The following is a 24,054-nucleotide window of genomic DNA, read 5'->3' as shown; positions in this document are numbered from 1 at the left end:
TGTACATTTCTATTCTGCCCCTCAGCTGGTAACATCTCTGTGCTTTGTCATCCATTTGATTCAGTAGCACACAGGTTACAGGTTAAACCTTCAGCATGTAAGGAATGTAAAAAATTTAAGCAAATATAAGCAACTAATAAAATAATGCTAAGTAAATATAGGAAACACGTGCCCCTAAATACATTTTACACACACATCTATTTTCAGTCTCAAATACGAGTGAAACACCTGAACTGTCGAGCCCTGCACAACAAAAGCGCAGGTGGTAATTTCTCATTTTTCCAACTGACGGAAATCCGTTGGGGCCACGGAGAACTTTCATCCCTGCAGATGGAATGTTTACTTACCATACACAACGTTGAAAAGACGCAAGTCCTTAAACTTCTTTTTCCCGTGACGGCCAAACATGTTATAGTCCAATGCCAGCTCGTTTGACAGAATGTATTTCATCATTCGCCTCGTTGCATCATCTACACTTGTGCCCCCTACATCTGTCACCATGGCAACCTAGGGATGAGAGCCAAAAGGAGAAAAGGCTTACATTAACTGCCAAGACAATTAGCTTTAAAGATTTAAAAATTCAAATGGAAAGTCAACTAAACATTTGAAGTTGTAGCCTTTATGTAATTTACTGTAATGTAATACATATTTTCACTCTGTAGGTTAATGCAAATCAATTTGGAAAAAAAAGTAAAAAATAAAAAAATAAACAAACAAAAAAAACTTACAACAGCAGACATTACACTGCGGTCCCCCAGTTTCTCCTTGAGAGCCTCAACGTCTGCTTGAGTCTGCAGCGGGAAGACCACTCCATCAGGAACCTCCATCACTGATGCATCTTCTTCTTCAGCAGGACATTTAGCATCTTGCCATGAACCTTCTGGGTCTCCTTAATTTCTTCTACAATTGTAAGAAGTTTAGAGAACATGGCTTCACAACTGGGGCTTGCAATCCTCTGGGCAGTGGGGCTGGCAACATGCTGGACCATGGAACTGGCGACGCGTTGGGCAGTGGGGCTTGCGAACTGCTGGACAGTTGAACTGGCGACTCGCTGGGCAGTGGGGCTGGTGATCCGGCTGGTCATTATCTTTGCTGCTGGCCCAATGAGTTTTTCTGGGGGAGTGGGTGGAAGTTCGTCCTCTGAATCAGAATGCTCACTTGATTCTAGTTGCTTGCTCTGACTCTGGAATAATTTTGCCCTTGCCCTGGAGAGGTTAATATGAAGATATATAAGGTAAACCATACCTACTGCCTCTATATTATGTATATATCTTCAGTGTCTGTCAGGTCTGATGTATACTCAGCTTGATGTAGCTTTACCCTGGCCTCTGCATAAGTGGCTGTAAAATACAATGACACAAAATAAAAAGAGTGAAGCAGATATTAAAATAGAACTAGATTTCCATAGGCATTTAAAATAGTTGTCATGGATCACAAAATTCACAATTTTGATCACATCAGTTTTGAGTCGCAATTCAGTTAATTTTTCAGATCAGCAAATGAGGAAAAAAGGAGAGATTAGAGTTGACTGTCTGTAATTATTACTATGGTAAATATAATATGATTGTTTGAAAAATTATTGTTTAGAGGTCACGAGTAATAGCCAATCAACACAGACACTGACGACAGCCTGCACAGTTTCCCAGTTACAACACTGTAAATACGCAAAGTCATGGTCAGGAATTCACTTGATAGAAGTGTATGGCTTTTAAATCAGTCAATCTTCCTCTTCCTCTACTGTCACACAGACATGAGCTGCAGAGAGAAACATGGTGCACATATGTCGTCTTTCCACTGCAGCTCTTCATCAAGATTCAGGGATCTTGTAACTTAAACTCTAAACCAGGGGCCGCGTTAATAGAATATTACCCGCCACTGAACGTTTTTTTTAAAACAGTGATGGAAAAATCTGAAGGTCATCTATCACTTTGACAGATTACCACTTCTGCCCAGTTGGTTGCGAGTGCACACATTAATTAGCTATTGTGTGAATAGTGAAGGCGCGTTGTGGATGTCTGTTCATCTTTTCTCTCATGTACTTATAAATGCACAATTTATAACTTGTTTGGATTGAATACTAATTCAAATTGAAACAATGAAAAATAAATGCTATTGAATATATCTTTATCATTAATAAACAAAAATGATGGGTAAAAAAAGATTATGACAGGATTTTTATGACCCTGTCAGTCAAAATGACAGACAACGAAAAAATCTAGCGCAACTTCTGCTGTAAACTATATTTCACACTTTGAGGGTTTCATTTAATCCGCAGATGTGGTGGAACCCTGGTCTGTACGAACCACAAAGCAACAGTGATTCGCTACAGCCCTACTCTGCAGCCCTGAAACCAGTATTAATTGAAAAAACATGCACATACAGTATACATAATATGAAGCACATATCTAATCTGCAGAGGGATAGTGTGGTTGCAGGTATCCAACCAAACAAGAGCACATCTACAACTATCACATGTGTGAGGACTGAAATCAATTGAATTGAATAAATCAAGTTTGGTGTGATCCTGCTTGTTTGGAATGACAATCTGCAGCTACACCAGCCCTTGACCAATTAGCTCAGAGAACCATGTAGAGAAAAATCAACACAAAAAAGAATAAGTTGGGGATCACAGGGGCTTTAAAGTAAGTAAAGGAAACAGAGCAGTAGTTAATGAGGAAAATTAAAGTTACCTGCATTTCCCATCACACGCACATTACACAGAATCCAGTTTTGAGCTGGTGGTATGCCCTCTTTCACAGCCCTGGTCACATTGAGCATTGTGGCTGGTGGCCACCATCATACTTTTCCGTTGGTGCCCTCCAACCACTCTGATGGAATGATGTCCACGTTCTTGCAGTCATCAGGGTCAATTTCATCCACAAACTCCACCACACTGAATGAGGGCATCCTGTAAAGTTCATCATGTTATGTGCTGTGCAGCTGAGGCAAAGCAACAAACATTTTCTGAAGAGGCAATAACAGCAGTGGTTTTGTGAAGTCTGTTACTGGAGCACTGGCAAGCTGACCAGACAGTTTTGATAGTAAACAAACTCCAAGACATGTTGAATCAATGGGGTAGTTGAAAAAACATACCCCTGTCTCAAAAAGTTCATACACTACATGTGTTTCTGCAGTGGAATGCACAATGTTCCTCACAATTGCAACTCTGCCCCTCAGTTCCAAACATTGGAACCACTAGAGTTTGAGATTATTGTGTCTTTGAGTTTATACATCTTATATTGAACACCCTGATGCATGGAAAAATCTGTTGGCAGTGGTCCAGATGCATGGGACTGTTTCAGTTCAACACCTTCAGGCATGTCCTTCGAGATGTGAGGAAATAATTGCCTTTCATAGACACGTCTGACAATTTGTTGCACAGGACCCTGTGGTCTTCTCACCATTTTTTTCAACTGTCCCAAATAATTCTCAAAAGGAAAACATGAAACTGAATCCAGAGGGCCATATTTTTCAGCATCATCTGCTAAATGTATAAGACTGTGTGTATTGTTAACCAGAAATTTAGTCCCATATATCTTAGCAAAGTTGCTAACAAAGAATCTTAACAATTTTCTGGCAAAACAGAACAGAACTCTCTACACAGAGGAGACAGAAGTATTCTCATCGCACATGACAAAACCAGGAAGTTTCTGTAATGTTGATTGGGCAATCTTTGAAAAAGCACAACTGGCCCTGTATATAATAAGAACTGCCTGAATTCTGTAGCCTTCCACTGGCTGTATTCGGACAAGATCTTGGCTTTCTGGAGAAGCTCAGGGATAAGCTTTGTCTACACAGTTTCAAGTGATCAGAGATGGCAGAAAGGACAGAAGATGGAACCTGACATTGCAATGGCCCCTTAAACCACAGAGCAATCAATTTACACACAATGCCCAAGCAAACTAAATGCTTGTAGTCCAGAGGAAAAGCAGAAACCATACCAATGCCTAGCCCTTGGAGAGGTGATTTAGAGTGATGGTGGTCTTCATCAGACATTTGTTCAAACTGAGTGTCTGTCCTCAGGCTGGAATCCATGTCTGGAAACACATCTCTACTGTCAACATAAATGCCATATTGTGTGCAACACTCACAAGAACTATAGCCACCATGCCCTTTGATACATTTTAAAAAAGCTCTTGCTGGAGTGGCTTTTAAATCTTCAATAAAATCATGCATGTAGTCATTCACAGATTCACGTTTACATGGACTTACCTATGATAAACACTTTTGCTTTTGGTAGTTCAACTATTTGACCTAAAATAGGCCATAGCTGCATATTAGAGCTCCTTGAAAGAGGCAGCCCATCAACATTCACACAAATAGTCAATGTGTCTGTTGTCAGTTCATGCTCATTTGTCATTTTCAGTTCTGACAGACAGTTCTGCTCCAAGAGTATTGCTAGTAACTCTGACAGTGCAGAATGAGACACTTGACGGTTAGCTGCCCATTCAGCTAGTTTCCTCTTCGCATCAGAGTGGGGTTCCTCTTCGGTAAAATCACAGGCAGGATCTTCATCACAGTCACTACACATGTACAAGTCATTAACATCACTGTCAAAGTCCAACTGCAGATTTACAGCCTCATCAGCATTGTTCTCCTTATATTCCTCAACCTGCAAATCTGGATCCATTGCCTGCATTTCTTGGTCCACCACCTGCACTTCTTGGTCTGCCTGGTCCACCGCAAGCATTGCCTGGTCCACTGCCTGGTCTGCTTGGTCCACATCCTGATCTGCCTGGTCCACCGCCAGCACTGCCTGGTCCACAGCATAATCTGCCTGGTCTACGGCCTCCATGCCAAGGGTCATTAAATTCTGCTGCACTCTAGCTTTGATTCTCCTCCTCCTTGTCCTTGAATTGCCATGGAAGTAATCCATTTCACTAAAATACACAAGAGACTGTAGTGTTTCCCACATGTAAAATGGCTTGTACTACATCATCATTTTGTTAGATTGGTTTGAGGTAACTAGTAGGCCTCCCATGTAAACAAAGCCCACTAAACAAAAATATAATGTAAACTGTAGGTCTAAACTAAAATCAAATTCAACTCTTAGCCTTCTTTGAGGTGGTTCAACTTAACATCACTAAGTGGGAAACTTAAAAGAAAACTACCCACTACTCAGTGGCTGAAATATTTTGTGTTTATTTCACAAGGAAATCTGGTTTTGGCGGACCCCCTGCAGTACCTCTGCAGACCCCTGGTTGAAGACCCTGATCTAATTTAATCCAATTTTGTGGCCATTAGTCAAAACACTAGCACTAGAAAGTCTGCTGACCCTGTTCTTTACTTCCTTCCTCATCTTACACACACATGCTTACAGAATTAATGAAACTGAGCAGAGGGAGGCAGCAACTGTCCACCATCATGCACTTCACGTGGCCTAATACAAATTTTTTTTTATAAATCTTTTTATTGGTTTTTTTTCACTTACATATACAAGTAGTTCACATGTACAGTGTGTGCAAAATAAGCTGTTGAACAGTGGTTGTTGGCTGCTTTACCTAATGCTCTATCGAACTGGAACTAAGCCCGAACAGCTTCTGCGAACCATATTAACCCTTATACCTTCCCACCCACTGTTAGGCTGACGCACCAAAAATAAATGAATACATCAAAACTAAAAAAAACTAAAACAATTAAATAAAATTGAATAAGTAAATTAGATAAATAAATAAGTAAGTAAGTAGGTAAGTAAAGTAAATAAATAATTAAAATTAAATAAATAAGTAAATAAGGGGAGGGGCATCTTATCACTTTCTGGGTGAATAGTAACTCTGTTTAAGTACTCTAAAAAGGGTTGCCATGTTTTGATGAAGGCGTTATCAGATCCTGCCAGTGAGAATCTAATCTTCACAAGTTTGATATGCGTTAGGACCTCCTTAAGCCAGCTGTTGTGTGAGGGTGGGAGAACATGTTTCCACTTAAATAAGATAAGGCGTCTAGCCAATAGGGTTGTAAAGGCCAATACCCAACGTTTTGACGCTGGGAGATTGGGTGTCATAAGTGGGGGCAAGCCAAACAAGGCCGTGCAAGGTTCAGGATTAAGAACCATATTAAACACTGTTGCAAGTGTATCAAAAATTTGGCGCCGAAAGCCAGTGAGGTTTGAACAGGATCAAAACATGTCTTTGATATATAAAAAACCTTTGTTTTGCCAGGCAGTAAAAGTGGGGTCTGATAAAGAGGGTGGGAATAGATGGTTTTTAACAATCGGGGCTAAAGTTGAGGGCTCATTCAAGCCATAGTGTTTACGAAATTGATTCCAAATGTTCAGTGAATTAGTAACAACAGGGTTCTGGGAGGGTTAGGGGTTAGGGTCAGGGTTAGGGTTATGAATCTTGAGGGGGAGCCGAGCAGTAAGGAGGGACTGTAAGGAAAACTTTGAGGACCGTATCTCTATCAGAGCCCATGAGGGGCCTGTGTTGGTTCCTCTATCAAGCCAATGACTAATTTTGTTAATATTGCACGCCCACTAGTATTGGATAGGGTTGGGCAGTGCAAGACCGCCCTGCTTTTTGGGGAGTTGTAAAACATTTTTTCTAATATGAGGCGGCTTTTTCAACCACAGAAACGATGAGAGTGTTTGGTCTAGTTGCTGAAAGAAAGACCGCCTGACAAAAATCGGAATATGTTGGAACAAATAGAGAAATTTGGGTAGTATTACCATCTTAACCAGGTTAACTCTGCCAGTTAGGGAGAGAGGGAGGACCATCGGGTCAGATCTAGCTTAGACTTATCAATGAGGGGGCGGAAATTTTTATCAAAAAGGTCCATGAAAGAAGCGGTTACAAATATGCCGAGATATCGAAACCCCTCTGAAACAACTCTAAATGGGAAAGAGGAAAATGGTATCCTCCTAGACAATTAATTGATGGAAAGAAGTTCACTTTTGTTAAAATTTAATTTGTAACTGGAGTATCTGCCGAATTGGGTTGAAATTTCGGAGATAACAGGGATGGTCGAGGTTGGGTTTGATACATATAATAGCAAGTCATCGGCGTAAAGGGACAGCTTGTGGGTGACTCCATTCCTGGTGATGCCCTCAACTCCCTGAACTTAAATGTTCATGCAGAACAGATAGGCTTGTGTTTAAGCGCATCAACTGTCATCAGTCAATTTGGTGCGCTTCAAGCAGAAACACTGACAGCACTGCACTGCACTGGACTAGAGGCTGTCTATCAGCACAGTGTCAGTGCGCTCAGATACCTGGCATGTCTCGCAATTTTCGGTGGCAATGTTGGCTGTTACTTATAAACATAATTCAGATATTGCTTAAACAATTAATTTAATGTAACACTAGCTTACACAGCTTGTTTTGTACAAATGTCTTTTAACTCTCATTCACATAAAACTGAAAGGAAAATAGCAGCAGTGGCACCAAAAAGAATCGCCACATGTGGCTGCAGAGCTAATTCAGCTTGCAATTTTGTATTTGAAATTGTTTATACTGCCTCGAAATTGTTTATTCTGCCTCTAACTTCAAGAGGGGCTGTATAAAAACCAGTAACATTATGTCGACTAATTAGGTTGATTAGGCCTAACTACTAACATTAGCTAAAGTTAGCTAAAACACTCACACATTAGTTCAAACAAGCATTTTTGCAAATTCCCTAGTATCTTAGCTCACAAAACTTTGAAAGTAATGATGATTTAATACAGGAATTTTACATAATAGAGAGACAGGTATGCTACTCAACAATGTCGAAAGTGTGCTGCTCTTCGCTGCTGCGTGGTGCTCTCAGCTGCTGTCGGCGCTGCTCTGAAGAAATTCAAAATAAAAGCGCCCAGTGTGACCGTTCAAGTCTTTGCAGCTGTCAGCGCTGCTCCGAAGAAATTCAAACTAAAAGTGCGCAGTGTGACCGTTCAAGTCTTTGCTGCTGTCAGCGCTGCTCTGAAGAAATTCAAAATAAAAGCGCGCAGTGTGACCTAAAGCCTGAGCCATGAAATAATTGCCAGAAAATTCTATTTTTTTGAAACTGGAGTGTTTAGTGGACCTTCTGACAAAAAATATATATATATATCAATTTGCATATACGATTTTTAATTTGCATCATATTTGCTACATCAGGTATTAATGTGTAATTCATCGCTCAGAGTTTACCTGAAACAAACAAAAACACATAAAACACAACATTTTTAACTCATTAAACTTTGAGTTTCCTTTAAACTTTTCTTGAAGTAATTTCAAACAAGCAACAGAACATTTTTTTCCATATTGCAAAACAACGTCATACATATTCTAAGATTTGTTTATCTTTTGGTACACCACATCTTATTTAGTGGTAGGCCTGAAAACTGTTTCTGTCCTTGTTCAGGCAAAGATGGACATTACATTTCATGTTATAGACATGGGTGTAATGATTGCCTGTGCAGTGTTTGCATCTTTGCCGGGTTTCCCATGTTGGAAAATGATCAATGCCATCCTTTCTCACATCAGGGGGCACACTAGAGGTTCGCCTTTTGTTTTGTTTGGGGGGGGCTGATTCTCCTGCTTCTGGAGAGGATAGTGTTCTGCCACACTTGATTTTGCCCTTTCCTGCTCTTGTGAGAGAGGTGCCAACAGAAGCTTGAAATGTTCGCAGGGGCATGGGTTTGCGCCTCAGCTTTAATATCTTCCGGTCTCTTCTGTAGAGATTCCATGTATTTATTACTGCCACTGTGACAGTGTGCCACCAAATGTACATGTACCACCTTCGGGATCTGAAGCTGAACTTGTAGAGTGCAGCGAGAATATCAAGAAGGTCAACTCCTCCCATGAACTTGTTGTATTTTTAAACAATGGCTGGTCTGGGAACCATTATGTAGGTTTTGGACAATTATTTGCAAGAGAGCCATGGCAACATTCAACGTGTTATCAGTCATTATAATACAGCAGTTGCATAATACAGTATAGGTTAGAAATATCTCAATTTCTACTCTAAATATATCTAATTATGTCAATTATACCTTTTAATTAGTTTACATAAATAAGAAAAAAGAATGTATGTGGCTTTATAAGCATAATTCATGAAATGTAAAATGACAATTGACAGATACCTGATGTATCAAATTTGTAATAAGTTTTATGTGATTGTACTAATAAACTTAAAATGACTGCATTCATTTTCACTGTTAGGTTTGGGGCAAACAAATTGACTTTATTAATATTGAATGCATAAACCTCACATAAATCTTATTATACTTGCTTCACATTAAGTTTATTAGTTGATTTATATTAAACCTATGTAATTCAAATGGATGGAAATTGCTGTCATGCTTTTTGGCCCAATATTTTTTTTTTTTGAGTGTACTTGTGTTTTTTTTTACCCGCAATGTGTAATATAGTAGATGTGTCAAAGGTAAGAGAGCACTAAAATTCTCAAACCATTCACGAGTAATCTGTCTACAGTTTGATCAGGTCTGTGCCAACCACAGAACCAGCTCTCCTTACAAGCCTGTCCAACCACAAGCCAGATATTCCCAGATAATGTCGCCCGGTTCCACCCCATGCCCACTCTGCCCACTTACATCCCTTATGGGGCCCATAGAGTCGACCCATATGGGCTTACCATGTGGGGCCCGTGTTACTGAAACAACATGGGTCCCAGATATTGTTACCAAGTCCCCCCATGCCTATTTTTCCCAATTATATACCTTTTGGGGCCAATACAGTTGGCCCACATGGGCTTTCCATGTGGGGCTCTTGTTAGGTAACCTATATGGGGCCCACATAACTTGCCTACTTCCAACCCATGCCCACTTTGTCTACTCATATCCCCTATGGGGCCCATATGGTCAGCCGGCATGGGCTTCCTATATGGGACCCATGTTACTGAAATCATATGGGTCCCAGACAATTTGCCCAGTTCAAGCCCATGCCCACTTGGTACCCAGCAGCCCCTTTGTAACCCATATGGGGCCCACATGTACATGTTGGCTGGGTGCTAGGTATGTAAAAGACGAGGTGTTTTTGGACAGGCAGAAGGCAATTCCAAGTGCTACTGAAGCCTGACCCAGAAGGACCTGGAGGACTGAAGCCTCCACCTTCTCTCTTCGGCCTTGGTGGGGACCGTGGTTAATTGTTTTACCCCCGGCAACCAGCTTTCTGCAGGCGATGTAAGAAGTCTGGCCATACAGAGGCAGGGTGTTCCAGAGCCTGCTGCCATTTCTGTGGGCAAGGGGGCCATGAGGCCAAGAGTGCACGGCGCCTAAGGCCTGTCATGGAGGCCTGTCTCGCATGCTGGCTGGTATCGAGGCAGGTGGGAGAGATGTGCCACACCTCCCGCTGAAACTGGACTGCATTTTCATTTCATTTTTGTGCAGAGAATTATCCGTTCCAGTAGAACATCCTTCCGGCTAATTCCTACGACTCTATTTTGCTTACCAGGCCAGGCGGCTGATGGTCTGGAGCAATCTGGCACCCAGGGTGGAGCAGCAGCCATGGCATTACAACCATGCAGCCAGGTGGCTACGGGGTCATCCTGAGGCCTCCGACACAGCTGTAAGGATGAATCACAGAGCCCTCTACAAAGAGGTCAGTCAGGGAGTAGTCGCGCCCCCAGTGGTGGGGATCCCAACAAAGATTTGGAGGGGAATCCAGCCAAAGGGGCTAGAAAACGGACTAAAAGAGCTAAATTGGTTATGCCTGCACAAGCGACTGCAAGTGAGGGAAACAATACATAGGCATGGGTTGGCAAAATCCCCTGGATGCCCTAGGGTGGCCTGCTCAGAGGCGGAGACAATCAGGCATGTCATGTGGGACTGTCCAGTAGCAGGGGCAGTATGGGCTAAAGTGGGGAAACAGATAGGGCACGTCATCCCAGGGTACACTATGACCTGGGCAAGGGTCAAAAGAGGGGCTCAGTGAATGGTCAGGCTAATATCCCAATTTGGCAAATAATAAGCATGACAAAGAGGAGTTTGTGGTTGGCCAGGCAAGACCTGGTGAAAAGAAATAAAGATAGTGGTGTGGAGGGGATAATGAGGAGGGTGGAAGCAGACGTAGAAGGTAGGATAGAAAGGGACATTTTGAAGTGGGGAAAGCATGCTGCCCTAGAGAGGTGGAAAGGAGGGTTTGGGTGGTCAGGGTGATTTAAGAGGAAATGCACAAGTGTCAAATACGCAGTTAGTTATTGGTTACCATGAATATTTGAAATATGGATTGAATATGGTTTGTACTTTCAAAGAGGAACTTTTGGGTTTAAGTTTTGTATCATATGATGGTTATACCTGATGTTTAATGTGTATTGATGTCATCACCTGACTTGATGAAGGTTTTTGTAATAAAAAAAAAAACTGTTCTTATCAGTTTAATATCTGATATGTCCTCTATAAGAGGACTACATATTAAGCCGATTTTTAGCACGAGAGGCTGAAATTTGGAGCTTGCTCCTTTCACTCCACGCATCGACCTAGCATTGCAGTGCCGCTGGGAACAGTGCACTCTGTTCTTACCTTATAGAAAACCAAGCACTCAAACAATTGTCCTGTTTCAAAAGTCAATTCACAGCGGGTGAAGGAAATGAAGGTAATGGTCCGGCAGAGAGAGAGAGCCAGTGTGTAAGGGATACAACGTCATAAGCACAGTCTCCTTTTGCCTTGAGTCTTGATTGAAGAACAATCCAGAAACTCTGATCAGGGTTTCCCAATTCCTTACGGATTGATATGGCTGCAGTAGATGTCTACTACACGTCTGTGCCTGACCATCCACGGCTCTCAGTGGGATCCCAATGAGCTTGAACTGGATTCCAAATTGAGTTGGAAGCCTTTGTCAAGCATGAAAACTTGTTTTCACACAAGACCTTCTGGGAGACTTGGTGAGAAGCTTGGTGGCAGCCTTTAGGACCAAATGTATGCAGTTCAGGGATGTATTGCTAAGACAGGCTCAAAAGCCAACCACATTAGCCAGGGCAGGAGGAAATAAAGATGTGTCTACTTTTGATTGGCAGAGGGTTGGGAATGTTGCATACTGGGATAGGAAAGCAAAGAGAGGCCTACCGTGAAGGTGGTGACTGTCACCGAGAGGCTATAATGCCACTCCAACATCCACCACAAGCCAGTGGCATCAGTGAATGCGTGGCTTTGGGAGTACAAAACACGCTGTAAAAACTAGAGCTATACATTTTTGCCGGCATTTCTTGTAATTGAACATAATGATCAGGGGAGAGCGCGGACGCAGTCCCCCACTACCAGAAATTATGCAGTCGAGATTCCCACATTTGGGGAATTCGCAGGGGTCAGCACAACCGAAGTGCAATGGCTGGGCCTCGCCCTGGGTGAACCACCTTCTTGATCATGGTATCTCCCCTGCCAGGTAAGTATGAGTTGGGAGCACCGGAGACAGGGCCCTAGCTCTGAGACACAGTTGTTTGGCTCACGGTGCCTGCAATGCATATTCGCAGAGCCCAAAAGCCTTCGGTAACGCCTCGTCCTCCTTTGATACAGGATTTGTTGAAGTGAAGCAAACACTGCTGTGAAATGACTAGGCTGTGAAATGACATATACATTAATTTATCACATTTCTTGGCTCCCGTCCTTTTATTCCCCTTGCCAAAACAGAGTAAAACTTCCTGAAAAGCCACCGGGTAACCTCTGGCCGTCTCTGAGAAATCACAGCAAAAGCCAGATGACACAATGCCTTTGTCTCGGAGACAACACCAACTGCTATGAATTCTGGAAAACAAGCATGCAGGCAGGACAAGTTTTTCTAGCACACGTGACTGATCAAAACAGCCAACTCGGGGGAGGAGAGAACACGTCTCAGCCTTTGTCAAGCATGAAAACTTGTTTTCACACAAGACCTTCTGGGAGACTTGGTGAGAAGCTTGGTGGCAGCATTTAGGACCAAATGTATGCAGTTCAGGGATGTATTGCTAAGACAGGCTCAAAAGCCAACCACATTAGCCAGGGCAGGAGGAAATAAAGATGTGTCTACTTTTGATTGGCAGAGGGTTGGGAATGTTGCATACTGGGATAGGAAAGCAAAGAGAGGCCTACCGTGAAGGTGGTGACTGTCACCGAGAGCCTCCTCTGCTGCTCAGGAACAGAGGGCCATGCTGACTCTGGTTTCTCTTCAAAGCGCACAAGTCTTTCGCCTTTTACTAAAGACTTCCGTGGAGAGGAACATCCATGAGTTGAATATATTTTTGGCAGGCTTTGCTGTATTGCTGAGCCTTTTGAAATTGTGAAAAGTCAAAGAGCTGTCCAACTTCAGAAACCCTGTGTCCACAAAGGAGAGGTTGGGCGGAGGCGATAAGCAGCAGCCATTGTTATGCGTGCGTACGTACGAGGTACCACAACACGTGAGATTTGTGCCAAGAGCTCGGCACGGACATCCACCACTTGGGGGTTATCGCTTCTCGGCCTTTTGGCTAAGATCAAGTGTAGTATCTGTTCTTATCAGTTTAATATCTGATATGTCCTCTATAAGAGGACTACATATTAAGCCGATTTTTAGCACGAGGGGCTGAAATTTGGAGCTTGCTCCTTTCACTCCACGCATCGACCTAGCATTGCAGTGCCGCTGGGAACGGTGCACTCTGTTCTTACCTTGTAGAAAACCAAGCACTCAAACAATTGTCCTGTTTCAAAAGTCAATTCACAGCGGGTGAAGGAAATGAAGGTAATGGTCCGGCAGAGAGAGAGAGCCAGTGTGTAAGGGATACAACGTCATAAGCACAGTCTCCTTTTGCCTTGAGTCTTGATTGAAGAACAATCCAGAAACTCTGATCAGGGGTTCCCAATTCCTTACGGATTGATATGGCTGCAGTAGATGTCTACTACACGTCTGTGCCTGACCATGCACGGCTCTCAGTGGGATCCCAATGAGCTTGAACTGGATTCCAAATTGAGTTGGAAGCCTTTGTCAAGCATGAAAACTTGTTTTCACACAAGACCTTCTGGGAGACTTGGTGAGAAGCTTGGTGGCAGCATATAGGACCAAATGTATGCAGTTCAGGGATGTATTGCTAAGACAGGCTCAAAAGCCAACCACATTAGCCAGGGCAGGAGGAAATAAAGATGTGTCTACTTTTGATTGGCAGAGGGTTGGGAATGTTGCATACTGGGATCGGAAAGCAAAGAGAGGCCTACCGTGAAGGTGGTGACTGTCACCGAGAGGCTATAATGCCACTCCAACATCCACCACAAGCCAGTGGCATCAGTGAATGCGTGGCTTTGGGAGTACAAAACACGCCGTAAAAGCTAGAGCTATACATTTTTGCCGGCATTTCTTGTAATTGAACATAATGATCAGGGGAGAGCGCGGACGCAGTCCCCCACTACCAGAAATTATGCAGTCGAGATTCCCACATTTGGGGAATTCGCAGGGGTCAGCACAACCGAAGTGCAATGGCTGGGCCTCGCCCTGGGTGAACCACCTTCTTGATCATGGTATCTCCCCTGCCAGGTAAGTATGAGTTGGGAGCACCGGAGACAGGGCCCTAGCTCTGAGACACAGTTGTTTGGCTCACGGTGCCTGCAATGCATATTCGCAGAGCCCAAAAGCCTTCGGTAACGCCTCGTCCTCCTTTGATACAGGATTTGTTGAAGTGAAGCAAACACTGCTGTGAAATGACTAGGCTGTGAAATGACATATACATTAATTTATCACATTTCTTGGCTCCCGTCCTTTTATTCCCCTTGCCAAAACAGAGTAAAACTTCCTGAGAAGCCACCGGGTAACCTCTGGCCGTCTCTGAGAAATCACAGCAAAAGCCAGATGACACAATGCCTTTGTCTCTGAGACAACACCAACTGCTATGAATTCTGGAAAACAAGCATGCAGGCAGTACAAGTTTTTCTAGCATACGTGACTGATCAAAACAGCCAACTCGGGGGAGGAGAGAACACGTCTCAGCCTTTGTCAAGCATGAAAACTTGTTTTCACACAAGACCTTCTGGGAGACTTGGTGAGAAGCTTGGTGGCAGCATTTAGGACCAAATGTATGCAGTTCAGGGATGTATTGCTAAGACAGGCTCAAAAGCCAACCACATTAGCCAGGGCAGGAGGAAATAAAGATGTGTCTACTTTTGATTGGCAGAGGGTTGGGAATGTTGCATACTGGGATAGGAAAGCAAAGAGAGGCCTACCGTGAAGGTGGTGACTGTCACCGAGAGCCTGCTCTGCTGCTCAGGAACAGAGGGCCATGCTGACTCTGGTTTCTCTTCAAAGCGCACAAGTCTTTCGCCTTTTACTAAAGACTTCCGTGGAGAGGAACATCCATGAGTTGAATATATTTTTGGCAGGCTTTGCTGTATTGCTGAGCCTTTTGAAATTGTGAAAAGTCAAAGAGCTGTCCAACTTCAGAAACCCTGTGTCCACAAAGGAGAGGTTGGGCGGAGGCGATAAGCAGCAGCCATTGTTATGCGTGCGTACGTACGAGGTACCACAACACGTGAGATTTGTGCCAAGAGCTCGGCACGGACATCCACCACTTGGGGGTTATCGCTTCTCTGCCTTTTGGCTAAGATCAAGTGTAGTATCTGTTCTTATCAGTTTAATATCTGATATGTCCTCTATAAGAGGACTACATATTAAGCCGATTTTTAGCACGAGGGGCTGAAATTTGGAGCTTGCTCCTTTCACTCCACGCATCAACCTAGCATTGCAGGGCCGCTGGGAACGGTGCACTCTGTTCTTACCTTGTAGAAAACCAAGCACTCAAACAATTGTCCTGTTTCAAAAGTCAATTCACAGCGGGTGAAGGAAATGAAGGTAATGGTCCGGCAGAGAGAGAGAGCCAGTGTGTAAGGGATACAACGTCATAAGCACAGTCTCCTTTTGCCTTGAGTCTTGATTGAAGAACAATCCAGAAACTCTGATCAGGGGTTCCCAATTCCTTACGGATTGATATGGCTGCAGTAGATGTCTACTACACGTCTGTGCCTGACCATGCACGGCTCTCAGTGGGATCCCAATGAGCTTGAACTGGATTCCAAATTGAGTTGGAAGCCTTTGTCAAGCATGAAAACTTGTTTTCACACAAGACCTTCTGGGAGACTTGGTGAGAAGCTTGGTGGCAGCATATAGGACCAAATGTATGCAGTTCAGGGATGTATTGCTAAGACAGGCTCAAAAGCCAACCACATTAGCCAGGGCAGGAGGAAATAAAGATGTGTCTACTTTTGATTGGCAGAGGGTTGGGAATGTTGCATACTGGGATCGGAAAGCAAAGAGAGGCCTACCGTGAAGGTGGTGACTGTCACCGAGAGGCTATAATGCCACTCCAACATCCACCACAAGCCAGTGGCATCAGTGAATGCGTGGCTTTGGGAGTACAAAACACGCCGTAAAAACTAGAGCTATACATTTTTGCCGGCATTTCTTGTAATTGAACATAATGATCAGGGGAGAGCGCGGACGCAGTCCCCCACTACCAGAAATTATGCAGTCGAGATTCCCACATTTGGGGAATTCGCAGGGGTCAGCACAACCGAAGTGCAATGGCTGGGCCTCGCCCTGGGTGAACCACCTTCTTGATCATGGTATCTCCCCTGCCAGGTAAGTATGAGTTGGGAGCACCGGAGACAGGGCCCTAGCTCTGAGACACAGTTGTTTGGCTCACGGTGCCTGCAATGCATATTCGCAGAGCCCAAAAGCCTTCGGTAACGCCTCGTCCTCCTTTGATACATTATTTGTTGAAGTGAAGCAAACACTGCTGTGAAATGACTAGGCTGTGAAATGACATATAAATTAATTTATCACATTTCTTGGCTCCCGTCCTTTTATTCCCCTTGCCAAAACAGAGTAAAACTTCCTGAGAAGCCACCGTGTAACCTCTGGCCGTCTCTGAGAAATCACAGCAAAAGCCAGATGACACAATGCCTTTGTCTCTGAGACAACACCAACTGCTATGAATTCTGGAAAACAAGCATGCAGGCAGTACAAGTTTTTCTAGCATACGTGACTGATCAAAACAGCCAACTCGGGGGAGGAGAGAACACGTCTCAGCCTTTGTCAAGCATGAAAACTTGTTTTCACACAAGACCTTCTGGGAGACTTGGTGAGAAGCTTGGTGGCAGCATTTAGGACCAAATGTATGCAGTTCAGGGATGTATTGCTAAGACAGGCTCAAAAGCCAACCACATTAGCCAGGGCAGGAGGAAATAAAGATGTGTCTACTTTTGATTGGCAGAGGGTTGGGAATGTTGCATACTGGGATAGGAAAGCAAAGAGAGGCCTACCGTGAAGGTGGTGACTGTCACCGAGAGGCTATAATGCCACTCCAACATCCACCACAAGCCAGTGGCATCAGTGAATGCGTGGCTTTGGGAGTACAAAACACGCTGTAAAAACTAGAGCTATACATTTTTGCCGGCATTTCTTGTAATTGAACATAATGATCAGGGGAGAGCGCGGACGCAGTCCCCCACTACCAGAAATTATGCAGTCGAGATTCCCACATTTGGGGAATTCGCAGGGGTCAGCACAACCGAAGTGCAATGGCTGGGCCTCGCCCTGGGTGAACCACCTTCTTGATCATGGTATCTCCCCTGCCAGGTAAGTATGAGTTGGGAGCACCGGAGACAGGGCCCTAGCTCTGAGACACAGTTGTTTGGCTCACGGTGCCTGCAATGCATATTCGCAGAGCCCAAAAGCCTTCGGTAACGCCTCGTCCTCCTTTGATACAGGATTTGTTGAAGTGAAGCAAACACTGCTGTGAAATGACTAGGCTGTGAAATGACATATACATTAATTTATCACATTTCTTGGCTCCCGTCCTTTTATTCCCCTTGCCAAAACAGAGTAAAACTTCCTGAGAAGCCACCGGGTAACCTCTGGCCGTCTCTGAGAAATCACAGCAAAAGCCAGATGACACAATGCCTTTGTCTCTGAGACAACACCAACTGCTATGAATTCTGGAAAACAAGCATGCAGGCAGTACAAGTTTTTCTAGCATACGTGACTGATCAAAACAGCCAACTCGGGGGAGGAGAGAACACGTCTCAGCCTTTGTCAAGCATGAAAACTTGTTTTCACACAAGACCTTCTGGGAGACTTGGTGAGAAGCTTGGTGGCAGCATTTAGGACCAAATGTATGCAGTTCAGGGATGTATTGCTAAGACAGGCTCAAAAGCCAACCACATTAGCCAGGGCAGGAGGAAATAAAGATGTGTCTACTTTTGATTGGCAGAGGGTTGGGAATGTTGCATACTGGGATAGGAAAGCAAAGAGAGGCCTACCGTGAAGGTGGTGACTGTCACCGAGAGGCTATAATGCCACTCCAACATCCACCACAAGCCAGTGGCATCAGTGAATGCGTGGCTTTGGGAGTACAAAACACGCCGTAAAAACTAGAGCTATACATTTTTGCCGGCATTTCTTGTAATTGAACATAATGATCAGGGGAGAGCGCGGACGCAGTCCCCCACTACCAGAAATTATGCAGTCGAGATTCCCACATTTGGGGAATTCGCAGGGGTCAGCACAACCGAAGTGCAATGGCTGGGCCTCGCCCTGAGTGAACCACCTTCTTGATCATGGTATCTCCCCTGCCAGGTAAGTATGAGTTGGGAGCACCGGAGACAGGGCCCTAGCTCTGAGACACAGTTGTTTGGCTCACGGTGCCTGCAATGCATATTCGCAGAGCCCAAAAGCCTTCGGTAACGCCTCGTCCTCCTTTGATACATTATTTGTTGAAGTGAAGCAAACACTGCTGTGAAATGACTAGGCTGTGAAATGACATATAAATTAATTTATCACATTTCTTGGCTCCCGTCCTTTTATTCCCCTTGCCAAAACAGAGTAAAACTTCCTGAGAAGCCACCGTGTAACCTCTGGCCGTCTCTGAGAAATCACAGCAAAAGCCAGATGACACAATGCCTTTGTCTCTGAGACAACACCAACTGCTATGAATTCTGGAAAACAAGCATGCAGGCAGTACAAGTTTTTCTAGCACACGTGACTGATCAAAACAGCCAACTCGGGGGAGGAGAGAACACGTCTCAGCCTTTGTCAAGCATGAAAACTTGTTTTCACACAAGACCTTCTGGGAGACTTGGTGAGAAGCTTGGTGGCAGCATTTAGGACCAAATGTATGCAGTTCAGGGATGTATTGCTAAGACAGGCTCAAAAGCCAACCACATTAGCCAGGGCAGGAGGAAATAAAGATGTGTCTACTTTTGATTGGCAGAGGGTTGGGAATGTTGCATACTGGGATAGGAAAGCAAAGAGAGGCCTACCGTGAAGGTGGTGACTGTCACCGAGAGCCTCCTCTGCTGCTCAGGAACAGAGGGCCATGCTGACTCTGGTTTCTCTTCAAAGCGCACAAGTCTTTCGCCTTTTACTAAAGACTTCCGTGGAGAGGAACATCCATGAGTTGAATATATTTTTGGAAGGCTTTGCTGTATTGCTGAGCCTTTTGAAATTGTGAAAAGTCAAAGAGCTGTCCAACTTCAGAAACCCTGTGTCCACAAAGGAGAGGTTGGGCGGAGGCGATAAGCAGCAGCCATTGTTATGCGTGCGTACGTACGAGGTACCACAACACGTGAGATTTGTGCCAAGAGCTCGGCACGGACATCCACCACTTGGGGGTTATCGCTTCTCGGCCTTTTGGCTAAGATCAAGTGTAGTATCTGTTCTTATCAGTTTAATATCTGATATGTCCTCTATAAGAGGACTACATATTAAGCCGATTTTTAGCACGAGGGGCTGAAATTTGGAGCTTGCTCCTTTCACTCCACGCATCGACCTAGCATTGCAGTGCCGCTGGGAACGGTGCACTCTGTTCTTACCTTGTAGAAAACCAAGCACTCAAACAATTGTCCTGTTTCAAAAGTCAATTCACAGCGGGTGAAGGAAATGAAGGTAATGGTCCGGCAGAGAGAGAGAGCCAGTGTGTAAGGGATACAACGTCATAAGCACAGTCTCCTTTTGCCTTGAGTCTTGATTGAAGAACAATCCAGAAACTCTGATCAGGGGTTCCCAATTCCTTACGGATTGATATGGCTGCAGTAGATGTCTACTACACGTCTGTGCCTGACCATGCACGGCTCTCAGTGGGATCCCAATGAGCTTGAACTGGATTCCAAATTGAGTTGGAAGCCTTTGTCAAGCATGAAAACTTGTTTTCACACAAGACCTTCTGGGAGACTTGGTGAGAAGCTTGGTGGCAGCATATAGGACCAAATGTATGCAGTTCAGGGATGTATTGCTAAGACAGGCTCAAAAGCCAACCACATTAGCCAGGGCAGGAGGAAATAAAGATGTGTCTACTTTTGATTGGCAGAGGGTTGGGAATGTTGCATACTGGGATCGGAAAGCAAAGAGAGGCCTACCGTGAAGGTGGTGACTGTCACCGAGAGGCTATAATGCCACTCCAACATCCACCACAAGCCAGTGGCATCAGTGAATGCGTGGCTTTGGGAGTACAACTCACGCCGTAAAAGCTAGAGCTATACATTTTTGCCGGCATTTCTTGTAATTGAACATAATGATCAGGGGAGAGCGCGGACGCAGTCCCCCACTACCAGAAATTATGCAGTCGAGATTCCCACATTTGGGGAATTCGCAGGGGTCAGCACAACCGAAGTGCAATGGCTGGGCCTCGCCCTGGGTGAACCACCTTCTTGATCATGGTATCTCCCCTGCCAGGTAAGTATGAGTTGGGAGCACCGGAGACAGGGCCCTAGCTCTGAGACACAGTTGTTTGGCTCACGGTGCCTGCAATGCATATTCGCAGAGCCCAAAAGCCTTCGGTAACGCCTCGTCCTCCTTTGATACAGGATTTGTTGAAGTGAAGCAAACACTGCTGTGAAATGACTAGGCTGTGAAATGACATATAAATTAATTTATCACATTTCTTGGCTCCCGTCCTTTTATTCCCCTTGCCAAAACAGAGTCAAACTTCCTGAAAAGCCACCGGGTAACCTCTGGCCGTCTCTGAGAAATCACAGCAAAAGCCAGATGACACAATGCCTTTGTCTCTGAGACAACACCAACTGCTATGAATTCTGGAAAACAAGCATGCAGGCAGTACAAGTTTTTCTAGCATACGTGACTGATCAAAACAGCCCACTCGGGGGAGGAGAGAACACGTCTCAGCCTTTGTCAAGCATGAAAACTTGTTTTCACACAAGACCTTCTGGGAGACTTGGTGAGAAGCTTGGTGGCAGCATATAGGACCAAATGTATGCAGTTCAGGGATGTATTGCTAAGACAGGCTCAAAAGCCAACCACATTAGCCAGGGCAGGAGGAAATAAAGATGTGTCTACTTTTGATTGGCAGAGGGTTGGGAATGTTGCATACTGGGATAGGAAAGCAAAGAGAGGCCTACCGTGAAGGTGGTGACTGTCACCGAGAGGCTATAATGCCACTCCAACATCCACCACAAGCCAGTGGCATCAGTGAATGCGTGGCTTTGGGAGTACAAAACACGCCGTAAAAACTAGAGCTATACATTTTTGCCGGCATTTCTTGTAATTGAACATAATGATCAGGGGAGAGCGCGGACGCAGTCCCCCACTACCAGAAATTATGCAGTCGAGATTCCCACATTTGGGGAATTCGCAGGGGTCAGCACAACCGAAGTGCAATGGCTGGGCCTCGCCCTGGGTGAACCACCTTCTTGATCATGGTATCTCCCCTGCCAGGTAAGTATGAGTTGGGAGCACCGGAGACAGGGCCCTAGCTCTGAGACACAGTTGTTTGGCTCACGGTGCCTGCAATGCATATTCGCAGAGCCCAAAAGCCTTCGGTAACGCCTCGTCCTCCTTTGATACAGGATTTGTTGAAGTGAAGCAAACACTGCTGTGAAATGACTAGGCTGTGAAATGACATATACATTAATTTATCACATTTCTTGGCTCCCGTCCTTTTATTCCCCTTGCCAAAACAGAGTAAAACTTCCTGAGAAGCCACCGGGTAACCTCTGGCCGTCTCTGAGAAATCACAGCAAAAGCCAGATGACACAATGCCTTTGTCTCTGAGACAACACCAACTGCTATGAATTCTGGAAAACAAGCATGCAGGCAGTACAAGTTTTTCTAGCATACGTGACTGATCAAAACAGCCAACTCGGGGGAGGAGAGAACACGTCTCAGCCTTTGTCAAGCATGAAAACTTGTTTTCACACAAGACCTTCTGGGAGACTTGGTGAGAAGCTTGGTGGCAGCATTTAGGACCAAATGTATGCAGTTCAGGGATGTATTGCTAAGACAGGCTCAAAAGCCAACCACATTAGCCAGGGCAGGAGGAAATAAAGATGTGTCTACTTTTGATTGGCAGAGGGTTGGGAATGTTGCATACTGGGATAGGAAAGCAAAGAGAGGCCTACCGTGAAGGTGGTGACTGTCACCGAGAGGCTATAATGCCACTCCAACATCCACCACAAGCCAGTGGCATCAGTGAATGCGTGGCTTTGGGAGTACAAAACACGCCGTAAAAACTAGAGCTATACATTTTTGCCGGCATTTCTTGTAATTGAACATAATGATCAGGGGAGAGCGCGGACGCAGTCCCCCACTACCAGAAATTATGCAGTCGAGATTCCCACATTTGGGGAATTCGCAGGGGTCAGCACAACCGAAGTGCAATGGCTGGGCCTCGCCCTGAGTGAACCACCTTCTTGATCATGGTATCTCCCCTGCCAGGTAAGTATGAGTTGGGAGCACCGGAGACAGGGCCCTAGCTCTGAGACACAGTTGTTTGGCTCACGGTGCCTGCAATGCATATTCGCAGAGCCCAAAAGCCTTCGGTAACGCCTCGTCCTCCTTTGATACATTATTTGTTGAAGTGAAGCAAACACTGCTGTGAAATGACTAGGCTGTGAAATGACATATAAATTAATTTATCACATTTCTTGGCTCCCGTCCTTTTATTCCCCTTGCCAAAACAGAGTAAAACTTCCTGAGAAGCCACCGTGTAACCTCTGGCCGTCTCTGAGAAATCACAGCAAAAGCCAGATGACACAATGCCTTTGTCTCTGAGACAACACCAACTGCTATGAATTCTGGAAAACAAGCATGCAGGCAGTACAAGTTTTTCTAGCACACGTGACTGATCAAAACAGCCAACTCGGGGGAGGAGAGAACACGTCTCAGCCTTTGTCAAGCATGAAAACTTGTTTTCACACAAGACCTTCTGGGAGACTTGGTGAGAAGCTTGGTGGCAGCATTTAGGACCAAATGTATGCAGTTCAGGGATGTATTGCTAAGACAGGCTCAAAAGCCAACCACATTAGCCAGGGCAGGAGGAAATAAAGATGTGTCTACTTTTGATTGGCAGAGGGTTGGGAATGTTGCATACTGGGATAGGAAAGCAAAGAGAGGCCTACCGTGAAGGTGGTGACTGTCACCGAGAGCCTCCTCTGCTGCTCAGGAACAGAGGGCCATGCTGACTCTGGTTTCTCTTCAAAGCGCACAAGTCTTTCGCCTTTTACTAAAGACTTCCGTGGAGAGGAACATCCATGAGTTGAATATATTTTTGGAAGGCTTTGCTGTATTGCTGAGCCTTTTGAAATTGTGAAAAGTCAAAGAGCTGTCCAACTTCAGAAACCCTGTGTCCACAAAGGAGAGGTTGGGCGGAGGCGATAAGCAGCAGCCATTGTTATGCGTGCGTACGTACGAGGTACCACAACACGTGAGATTTGTGCCAAGAGCTCGGCACGGACATCCACCACTTGGGGGTTATCGCTTCTCGGCCTTTTGGCTAAGATCAAGTGTAGTATCTGTTCTTATCAGTTTAATATCTGATATGTCCTCTATAAGAGGACTACATATTAAGCCGATTTTTAGCACGAGGGGCTGAAATTTGGAGCTTGCTCCTTTCACTCCACGCATCGACCTAGCATTGCAGTGCCGCTGGGAACGGTGCACTCTGTTCTTACCTTGTAGAAAACCAAGCACTCAAACAATTGTCCTGTTTCAAAAGTCAATTCACAGCGGGTGAAGGAAATGAAGGTAATGGTCCGGCAGAGAGAGAGAGCCAGTGTGTAAGGGATACAACGTCATAAGCACAGTCTCCTTTTGCCTTGAGTCTTGATTGAAGAACAATCCAGAAACTCTGATCAGGGGTTCCCAATTCCTTACGGATTGATATGGCTGCAGTAGATGTCTACTACACGTCTGTGCCTGAC

At 44.8% G+C, this 24,054-nt stretch overlaps 17 non-coding genes across 17 annotated transcripts; 9 read left to right on the top strand and 8 right to left on the bottom strand.

Moving 5' to 3' along the window:
• The first annotated feature begins 11,238 nt into the window (after positions 1 to 11,238).
• LOC138412585 (U2 spliceosomal RNA) lies at positions 11,239 to 11,427 on the top strand. The gene has a single exon (XR_011244923.1). It is a non-coding gene; the product is annotated as a U2 spliceosomal RNA (small nuclear RNA).
• A 709-nt stretch (positions 11,428 to 12,136) lies between these two features.
• LOC138413129 (U1 spliceosomal RNA) lies at positions 12,137 to 12,300 on the bottom strand. The gene has a single exon (XR_011245465.1). It is a non-coding gene; the product is annotated as a U1 spliceosomal RNA (small nuclear RNA).
• Positions 12,301 to 13,035: 735 nt separating this feature from the next.
• LOC138412777 (U5 spliceosomal RNA) lies at positions 13,036 to 13,148 on the top strand. Its single transcript, XR_011245112.1, has one exon. It is a non-coding gene; the product is annotated as a U5 spliceosomal RNA (small nuclear RNA).
• A 181-nt stretch (positions 13,149 to 13,329) lies between these two features.
• Positions 13,330 to 13,521, top strand: LOC138413322 (U2 spliceosomal RNA). The gene has a single exon (XR_011245661.1). It is a non-coding gene; the product is annotated as a U2 spliceosomal RNA (small nuclear RNA).
• Positions 13,522 to 14,230: 709 nt separating this feature from the next.
• On the bottom strand, positions 14,231 to 14,394 carry LOC138413128 (U1 spliceosomal RNA). Its single transcript, XR_011245464.1, has one exon. It is a non-coding gene; the product is annotated as a U1 spliceosomal RNA (small nuclear RNA).
• A 735-nt stretch (positions 14,395 to 15,129) lies between these two features.
• LOC138412776 (U5 spliceosomal RNA) lies at positions 15,130 to 15,242 on the top strand. The gene has a single exon (XR_011245111.1). It is a non-coding gene; the product is annotated as a U5 spliceosomal RNA (small nuclear RNA).
• A 181-nt stretch (positions 15,243 to 15,423) lies between these two features.
• LOC138412559 (U2 spliceosomal RNA) lies at positions 15,424 to 15,615 on the top strand. The gene has a single exon (XR_011244909.1). It is a non-coding gene; the product is annotated as a U2 spliceosomal RNA (small nuclear RNA).
• A 709-nt stretch (positions 15,616 to 16,324) lies between these two features.
• On the bottom strand, positions 16,325 to 16,488 carry LOC138413126 (U1 spliceosomal RNA). The gene has a single exon (XR_011245462.1). It is a non-coding gene; the product is annotated as a U1 spliceosomal RNA (small nuclear RNA).
• An 835-nt stretch (positions 16,489 to 17,323) lies between these two features.
• LOC138413125 (U1 spliceosomal RNA) lies at positions 17,324 to 17,487 on the bottom strand. The gene has a single exon (XR_011245461.1). It is a non-coding gene; the product is annotated as a U1 spliceosomal RNA (small nuclear RNA).
• Positions 17,488 to 18,322: 835 nt separating this feature from the next.
• On the bottom strand, positions 18,323 to 18,486 carry LOC138413141 (U1 spliceosomal RNA). Its single transcript, XR_011245477.1, has one exon. It is a non-coding gene; the product is annotated as a U1 spliceosomal RNA (small nuclear RNA).
• A 735-nt stretch (positions 18,487 to 19,221) lies between these two features.
• Positions 19,222 to 19,339, top strand: LOC138412670 (U5 spliceosomal RNA). Its single transcript, XR_011245005.1, has one exon. It is a non-coding gene; the product is annotated as a U5 spliceosomal RNA (small nuclear RNA).
• Positions 19,340 to 19,515: 176 nt separating this feature from the next.
• Positions 19,516 to 19,707, top strand: LOC138413321 (U2 spliceosomal RNA). The gene has a single exon (XR_011245660.1). It is a non-coding gene; the product is annotated as a U2 spliceosomal RNA (small nuclear RNA).
• A 709-nt stretch (positions 19,708 to 20,416) lies between these two features.
• On the bottom strand, positions 20,417 to 20,580 carry LOC138413124 (U1 spliceosomal RNA). The gene has a single exon (XR_011245460.1). It is a non-coding gene; the product is annotated as a U1 spliceosomal RNA (small nuclear RNA).
• An 835-nt stretch (positions 20,581 to 21,415) lies between these two features.
• Positions 21,416 to 21,579, bottom strand: LOC138413123 (U1 spliceosomal RNA). Its single transcript, XR_011245459.1, has one exon. It is a non-coding gene; the product is annotated as a U1 spliceosomal RNA (small nuclear RNA).
• Positions 21,580 to 22,414: 835 nt separating this feature from the next.
• LOC138413140 (U1 spliceosomal RNA) lies at positions 22,415 to 22,578 on the bottom strand. Its single transcript, XR_011245476.1, has one exon. It is a non-coding gene; the product is annotated as a U1 spliceosomal RNA (small nuclear RNA).
• A 735-nt stretch (positions 22,579 to 23,313) lies between these two features.
• LOC138412668 (U5 spliceosomal RNA) lies at positions 23,314 to 23,431 on the top strand. The gene has a single exon (XR_011245003.1). It is a non-coding gene; the product is annotated as a U5 spliceosomal RNA (small nuclear RNA).
• A 176-nt stretch (positions 23,432 to 23,607) lies between these two features.
• LOC138413320 (U2 spliceosomal RNA) lies at positions 23,608 to 23,799 on the top strand. Its single transcript, XR_011245659.1, has one exon. It is a non-coding gene; the product is annotated as a U2 spliceosomal RNA (small nuclear RNA).
• Positions 23,800 to 24,054: the final 255 nt, after the last annotated feature.

This window comes from Paralichthys olivaceus, chromosome 12 (genome assembly GCF_024713975.1).
Source record: "Paralichthys olivaceus isolate ysfri-2021 chromosome 12, ASM2471397v2, whole genome shotgun sequence".
NCBI lineage: Eukaryota > Metazoa > Chordata > Actinopteri > Pleuronectiformes > Paralichthyidae > Paralichthys > Paralichthys olivaceus.
This window is presented reverse-complemented; position numbering and strand designations above follow the sequence as displayed.